Source organism: Pseudoliparis swirei, chromosome 21 (assembly GCF_029220125.1).
Source record: "Pseudoliparis swirei isolate HS2019 ecotype Mariana Trench chromosome 21, NWPU_hadal_v1, whole genome shotgun sequence".
In the NCBI taxonomy this organism is placed as follows: domain Eukaryota; kingdom Metazoa; phylum Chordata; class Actinopteri; order Perciformes; family Liparidae; genus Pseudoliparis; species Pseudoliparis swirei.
Genome location: NC_079408.1, coordinates 2,834,753 through 2,843,429, shown reverse-complemented (window position 1 = coordinate 2,843,429; position 8,677 = coordinate 2,834,753). Strand labels below are relative to the sequence as shown.

Here is an 8,677-nt window from a genome sequence, read left to right as displayed (position 1 = left end):
GTGTCCTTCATGGTGGTGTCCCTCATGGTGGTGTTCTTCATGGTGGTGTTCCACATGGTGGTGTTCTTCATGGTGGTGTTCCTCATGGTGGTGTCCCTCATGGTGGTGTTCCTCATGGTGGTGTTCTTCATGGTGGTGTTCCTCATGGTGGTGTCCCTCATGGTGGTGTTCCTCATGGTGGTGTCCCTCATGGTGGTGTCCCTCATGGTGGTGTTCCTCATGGTGGTGTTCTTCATGGTGGTGTTCCTCATGGTGGTGTTCTTCATGGTGGTGATCCTCATGGTGGTGTTCCTCATGGTGGTGTTCCTCATGGTGGTGTTCCACATGGTGGTGTTCTTCATGGTGGTGTTCCTCATGGTGGTGTTCCTCATGGTGGTGTTCTTCATGGTGGTGTTCCTCATGGTGGTGATCCTCATGGTGGTGTTCCTCATGGTGGTGTTCCTCATGGTGGTGTTCCACATGGTGGTGTTCTTCATGGTGGTGTTCCTCATGGTGGTGTTCTTCATGGTGGTGATCCTCATGGTGGTGTTCCTCATGGTGGTGTTCCTCATGGTGGTGTTCCACATGGTGGTGTTCTTCATGGTGGTGTTCCACATGGTGGTGTTCTTCATGGTGGTGTTCCTCATGGTGGTGTCCCTCATGGTGGTGTCCCTCATGGTGGTGTTCCACATGGTGGTGTTCTTCATGGTGGTGTTCCTCATGGTGGTGTCCCTCATGGTGGTGTTCCTCATGGTGGTGTTCTTCATGGTGGTGTTCCTCATGGTGGTGTTCTTCATGGTGGTGATCCTCATGGTGGTGTTCCTCATGGTGGTGTTCCTCATGGTGGTGTCCCTCATGGTGGTGTTCCTCATGGTGGTGTTCCACATGGTGGTGTTCTTCATGGTGGTGTTCCTCATGGTGGTGTTCCACATGGTGGTGTTCCACATGGTGGTGTTCCACATGGTGGTGTTCTTTATGGTGGTGTTCTTCATGGTGGTGTTCTTCATGGTGGTGTTCTTCATGGTGGTGATCCTCATGGTGGTGTTCCTCATGGTGGTGTCCCTCATGGTGGTGTTTCTCATGGTGGTGTTCTTCATGTTGGTGTTCCTCATGGTGGTGTTCCTCATGGTGGTGTTCTTCATGGTGGTGTCCCTCATGGTGGTGTTCCTCATGGTGGTGTTCCACATGGTGGTGTTCCACATGGTGGTGTTCTTTATGGTGGTGTTCTTCATGGTGGTGTTCTTCATGGTGGTGTTCCACATGGTGGTGTTCTTCATGGTGGTGTTCCACATGGCGGTGTTCTTCATGGTGGTGTTCTTCATGGTGGTGTTCCTCATGGTGGTGTTCCACATGGTGGTGTTCCACATGGTGGTGTTCCTCATGGTGGTGTTCTTCATGGTGGTGTTCCACATGGTGGTGTTCCTCATGGTGGTGTTCCTCATGGTGGTGTTCTTCATGGTGGTGTTCCTCATGGTGGTGTCCCTCATGGTGGTGTTCCTCATGGTGGTGTTCCACATGGTGGTGTTCCACATGGTGGTGTTCCTCATGGTGGTGTTATTCATGGTGGTGTTCCACATGGTGGTGTTCCTCATGGTGGTGTTCTTCATGGTGGTGTTCCTCATGGTGGTGTTCCTCATGGTGGTGTTCCTCATAGTGGTGTTCCTCATGGTGGTGTTCCTCATGGTGGTGTTCCTCATGGTGGTGTTCCTCATGGTGGTGTCCCTCATGGTGGTGTTCCTCATGGTGGTCTTTCACAACGTAAAGTGACAACGTAAAGTGACAACGTAAAGTAACAACGTAAGATCGTAAAGTAATAACGTAAAGTAACAAAGTAAAGTTACAAATTAAAGTTACAAAGTAACAATATAACGTAACAATGTAACAACGTAAAATAACAAATTAACCTTGCAACGAAACATTGTTACGTAACAATATAAAGTAACAAAGTAACATCGTAAAGTAACATCGTAAAGTAACATTGTTACATAACATCGTAAAGTAACAACGTAACATCGTAAAGTAACAAAGTAACAAGGTAAAGTAACAAAGTAACAACGTAAAGTAACAACGTAACATCGTAAAGTAACATTGTTACGTAACATCGTAACGTAACAATGTAACACCGTATCCATGGAGATAACGTGTCGTCCTCGTAACCGTTTAAGTCTCTTTGATGCAGTGGAGACAAACTGCAGCTCGCACACGCCTGTGACCGAGCCACAAGGTCCAACGAGTCCACGTGTGTGTGTGTGTGTATATGTGTCTATGTGTGTGTCTATATATGTGTGTGTGTGTGTATATGTGTGTGTGTGTGTGTGTGTGTGTGTATATGTGTGTGTGTGCTTATTGCTTTCTCCACGTCGGTTGCTGAAGAGCATTCTGACTGGCTGGCTCACTGTGGTTTGGTGCTCGGCCTCGATGGTTCTCCAACGGAGCAATTATTATATTATACAACACACACACACACACACACACACACACACACACACACACACACACACACACACACACAGTATTTCACATGCACACATAACCTCTCTCTCTCTCGCCCCCCCCCCCCCTAACCGCTGCACAGTTTAATAAGAAAGTAAAAAGGGGAAAGAAATGAAGTCTCATCCAGTGTTTCTAATGCAGATGAGTTTCCAAATGCGTCACCTCAATGGATAGAGGGGTGGAGAGAGGGATGGATAGAGGGGTGGAGAGAGGGATGGATAGAGGGGGTGGAGAGAGGGATGGATAGAGGGGTGGAGAGAGGGATGGATAGAGGGATGGATAGAGGGGTGGAGAGAGGGATGGATAGAGGGGTGGAGAGAGGGATGGATAGAGGGATGGATAGAGGGGTGGAGAGAGGGATGGATAGAGGGATGGAGAGTGGGATGGATAGAGGGGTGGAGGGATGGATAGAGGATGGATAGAGGGGGATGGATAGAGGGAGGGATAGAGGGTGGAGAGATGGATAGAGGGATGGATAGAGGGATGGATAGAGGATGGAGAGAGGATGGATAGAGGGGTGGAGAGAGGATGGATAGAGAGATGGATGGAGAGAGGGGTGGAGAGGATGGAGGATGGATAGAGGGATGGATAGAGGATGGATAGAGGATGGAGAGGGATGGAGAGAGGGATGGATAGAGGGGTGGAGAGGGATGGATAGAGGGGTGGAGAGGATGGATAGAGGGATGGATAGAGGTGGAGAGAGGGATGGATAGAGGGGTGGAGAGGGGGATGGAGAGGGATGGATAGAGGGATGGAGAGGGATGGATAGAGGGGATGGAGAGAGGGATGGATAGAGGGGTGGAGAGAGGGATGGATAGAGGGGGTGGAGAGGGATGGATAGAGGGATGGATAGAGGGGATGGATAGAGGGGGTGGAGAGAGGGATGGATTGAGGGATGGATAGAGGGTGGAGAGAGGGATGGATAGAGGATGGAGAGAGGGATGGATAGAGGGATGGATAGAGGGATGGATAGAGGGATGGAGAGGGATGGATAGAGGGATGGATAGAGGGGGTGGAGAGAGGGATGGATAGAGGGATGGAGAGAGGGATGGATAGAGGGGTGGAGAGAGGGATGGATAGAGGGATGGATAGAGGGGGTGGAGAGAGGGATGGATAGAGGGATGGATAGAGGGATGGATGGAGGAGGGATGGATGAGAGGTGGAGAGAGGGATGGAGAGAGGGATGGATAGAGGGGTGGAGAGAGGGATGGATAGAGGGGGTGGAGAGGGATGGATAGAGGGATGGATAGAGGGGATGGATAGAGGGATGGAGAGAGGGATGGATAGAGGGATGGATAGAGGGGGTGGAGAGGGATGGATAGAGGGGGTGGAGAGAGGGATGGATAGAGGGATGGAGAGAGGGATGGATAGAGGGATGGATAGAGGGGGTGGAGAGGGATGGATAGAGGGATGGATAGAGGGGTGGAGAGAGGGATGGATAGAGGGGGTGGAGAGAGGGATGGATAGAGGGATGGAGAGTGGGATGGATAGAGGGGTGGAGAGAGGGATGGATAGAGGGGTGGAGAGAGGGATGGATAGAGGGGTGGAGAGAGGGATGGATAGAGGGGGTGGAGAGAGGGATGGATAGAGGGGGTGGAGAGGGATGGATAGAGGGATGGATAGAGGGGTGGAGAGAGGGATGGATAGAGGGGGTGGAGAGGGATGGATAGAGGGGGTGGAGAGAGGGATGGATAGAGGGATGGATAGAGGGATGGAGAGAGGGGTGGAGAGAGGGATGGATAGAGGGGGTGGAGAGAGGGATGGAGAGAGGGATGGATAGAGGGATGGAGAGAGGGATGGATAGAGGGATGGATAGAGGGATGGAGAGAGGGGATGGATAGAGGGATGGAGAGAGGGACGGATAGAGGGGTGGAGAGAGGGATGGATGGATAGAGGGATGGATAGAGGGATGGAGAGAGTGAAACACCAGTCTGATGTTTGTGTTTACTCGCTGCCTGGTGTCTGAGAGCCTCTAAACGATGATGTCGTTGACCCCAGAGTCACTTCCCCCTCGGCTACGAGGGCTGCTCATCAGCTGTGTGTGTGTGTGTGTGTGTGTGTGTGTGTGTGTGTGTGAGCGAGAGCCACGTCTTCTTCAGCCTCTTTCTGTATTCTTTCTGTTTTTCATTAAAATAATATATGTTATTTAATATATATTCTTTGCCACTTCTTTGGCCCATAAATGTTGTTTGAATCTGTATTTCTGCTACCTAACATCGTGTGATGCGTTCAAAGACACAGACAATTATTGGACAATGAGACCAACATATGTTTTGTGCATTTTAGTTAAAACAACAACATTTAAATGAGCGTATATATATATAGAAATATATATACATATATATATATTTTATAAATATATATATAAATGTGAGTAATAATTAAAACAAGGAAAAAGACGTTCACCAGATCATCAGAGCGTCTGTCACATGAAACAGGAAGTAGATGGAGTTCTGTTTCCTGCCAAATTCTCCACACACACACACACACACACACACACACACACACACACACACACACACACACACACACACACACACACACACACACACACTGGCTCCTGGAAGCAATCTGACTGAGAGAGCACAGGCCTGCAGGCTGGTGTGTGTGTGTGTGTGTGTGTTGGTGGTCTGTGCAACATCAACCCGCTGAGCACACACACACACACACACACACACACACACACGCTGACGCAGTGTGGGAACCATCCGGAGCGAGGGGCCGCTCTTTATGAGCGCCGGTGGGTGTGAGTCACAGCGGGCGCCCGGGCCGATGCCGCTCACGCTATCGGAGCGGTCTGCGGCGGCAGGAAGTGGCGCCGGGACACACCTGAGGGCCATAAGGCCCCCCCCCCCCCGCGCGGTCCGTTGGATGACGACCGGGACCCTCGGCCGACGGTCTCGACCTCCGTGAGACACCGCTCCGCTCCGTAGACCCCCACCTCACAGCACTGAGACCCAGGATCAGTGTGTGTGTGTGTGTGAGCGATAAAGGGAGATTGATGGACGAGTGCACACCGACTGTCGCTGATGGGGTCAAAAGGTCACGGAACCTCGTCAGGAAGGGAGATAGAGTGTGTGTGTGTGAGTGTGAGTGTGAGTGTGTGTGTGTGAGTGTGTGAGTGTGAGTGTGTGTGTGTGTGTGAGTGTGTGTGTTTGGCCAATGTGACATCACTTCCTGTCTGTTTTGCCGCAGTCGTTTTCCTCTGAGGCGACAAGCGGGACACAGATACACAAACCCTCCCTTCGTTCCTCATGTACACACACACACACACACACACACACACACACGTGCAGACACACACACACACAAACAAACTCGCTAACCTCTGATAGAAATAGCCGAGTCAGCTGTATGTGTGTGTTATCAATCACTATGATAAATAATCGTGTATGTGTCTATGTGTATGTGTGTGTGTGTGTGTGTCTATGTGTTTGTGTCTGTGTGTCTGTGTGTGTGTGTCTGTGTGTCTATGTGTGTGTGTGTGTGTCTGTGTGTCTATGTCTATGTGTATGTGTGTGTGTCTGTGTGTCTATGTGTATGTGTGTGTGTCTGTGTGTCTATGTGTGTGTGTGTGTGTGTCTGTGTGTGTCTATGTGTGTGTGTGTGTCTGTGTGTTTGTGTGTGTGTCTGTGTGTCTATGTGTATGTGTGTGTCTGTGTGTCTATGTGTGTGTGTCTGTGTGTGTGTGTGTCTGTGTGTGTGTGTCTGTGTGTCTATGTGTCTATGTGTGTGTGTCTGTGTGTCCATGTGTGTGTGTCTGTGTGTCTGTGTGCGTGTGTCTATGTGTCTATGTGTGTGTGTCTGTGTGTCTATGTGTGTGTGTATGTGTCTGTGTTTGTGTGTGTGTCTGTGTGTCTATGTGTATGTGTCTGTGTTTGTGTGTATGTGTGTGTGTTTGTGTGTCTATGTGTTTGTGTGTGTGTGTGTATGTGTCTGTGTTTGTGTGTCTGTGTGTCTATGTGTGTGTGTCTATGTGTGTGTGTGTGTCTGTGTTTGTGTGTCTATATGTATGTGTCTGTGTCTGTGTGTATATGTGTATTTGTGTGTGTCTGTGTATTTGTGTGTGTGTCTGTGTGTGTGTATTTGTGTGTGTCTATGTGTGTTTGTGTGTTTATGTGTGTGTCTGTGTGTCGATGTGTATGTGTGTGTGTCTGTGTGTCTATGTGTTTGTGTGTCTGTGTGTGTGTGTGTCTATGTGTGTATGTGTCTGTGTTTGTGTGTCTATGTGTGTGTGTCTGTGTTTGTGTGTATGTGTTTGTGTGTCTATGTGTATGTGTGTGTGTGTCTATGTGTGTGTCTATGGCTCTGTCTGTGTGTGTGTGTGTGTGTGTCTATGTGTGTGTGTTTGTGTGTCTATGTGTGTCTGTGTTTGTGTGTCTATGTGTGTGTTTGTGTGTCTGTGTGTGTGTGTCTGTGTATGTGTGTGTGTGTGTGCCTGGAGTTACAGCTGCAGTCGTGACCGAGTGTGTTGAAGTTGAACTTAAAATGTGTTATTCATATAAATAAAGGTAATATTATAATTTTAAATATATAAAGTGAAATTATCTTTTTTTAAGTCTTACAACAAAAACAAATCGAAGAGGAAACATTATTTAGATATTTTTAAAATATTTGTATTAAAAGGTAAACAAACAACGTGAACAAAAGAGTCGTTAAAATAGAGTAAAAGTTTTAATGCAGCAAGTCTCTCCGGTATGGCATGAACGTGTTGTTGTTGTTGCTGTTGTTGTTGTTGCCTTCAAACGCCCCGTGAAGCTCAGCGTTTCCGCGTCTGACCTCCGTTCTTTTAAAATCTGATGATTTACATCTCTTATTAAGATAAAGCTCATATTATATATATTATACATATAATATACATATATATATTATACATATGATATATATATATGATATATATATATTATACATATAATATATATATAATTATATTATACATATTATATATATATATTATAAACATAATATTTATATTATATGTATAATATACATATAATATTTATATATATATATATTATATTATACATATAATATATATATATTATATTGTACATATAATATATATACATATAATATTATACATATAATATATATCTATATATAAATATATTATATATATTATGCATATAATATATATATAATATTATATATATAATATATATATATATAAATATATTATATATTACACATATAATATATATAATATTATACATATAATATATATAAATATATTATATATTACATATAATATATATAATATTATACATATAATATATATATATAAATATATTATATATATATTATACATATAATATTATACATAATATATATTTTATATAATCATATATAAACACAATATATATACATATACACACACACACTTTATCTCCCCGTCCGTCCCATCAGAATCAAAGTGGCGTGATTCTCTGCGTCAGTAAGAACCATAAAATTGGATCTTTGTTCCTGTCAAACATGACGGAACACATGCAGCTCTTAATGAGGCCCGACACACACACGCACACGCACACAGACACACACACAGATACACTCACACACGCACACTAAAAATACACAAATGAACACACAAAAATGGTCGTTGATTGTGTTGTTTGTGTTGTTTGTGTTCAGCGTCGGTGGATTAGTCCTGTGATCTCTCTCTCTCACACACACACATTCCTCATTACCTTCAGATCCATGACTCCGCCCTCTCGTGCGTTGAGTGTGTGTGATGATGGAGGGATGACAGAAGGAGGAGGAAGAGGAGTGATTAAGAGGAGGGCTCATGTCACGATGAATTACTTCATCTTCTAATAACTGCCGCTCTTTATTCTTATTCTGATTTTAACATATCACTCATCACTCAGGACACCGTGCATTAGTCTGGGGACTACTTTCAGCGGCGGATGAATACACACATGGAGCTCTATGGCAAAGAGGGGCCGGTGTGGTTCCTGTGTGTGTGTTGTGCGCCCGCTGCTCCTGCAGGGGGCAGCACTGAGCTGCAGAGGGACCGCCGGCTGCAGCAGTCAGAGACGCTGCGCGTGCACGCTTGCACATGCACGCTGCACGTGCACGCTTGCACACATATTAGACCAATAAAAGGCCTCTTCAAAGTGTAACATCGAGCTTAAAAACACAAGCAGACAGAATTGTGTTGGAGACATTTAACGCACACACACACACACACACACACACACACACACAC

General features: G+C 45.9%; 1 protein-coding gene across 4 annotated transcripts in view; it reads left to right on the top strand.

Moving 5' to 3' along the window:
* The window catches only part of nhsl2 (NHS-like 2), a 56,335-nt gene that overhangs the window by 18,689 nt on the left and 28,969 nt on the right, over nt 1–8,677 (top strand). The gene's annotated exons all lie outside the window — the stretch shown is intronic.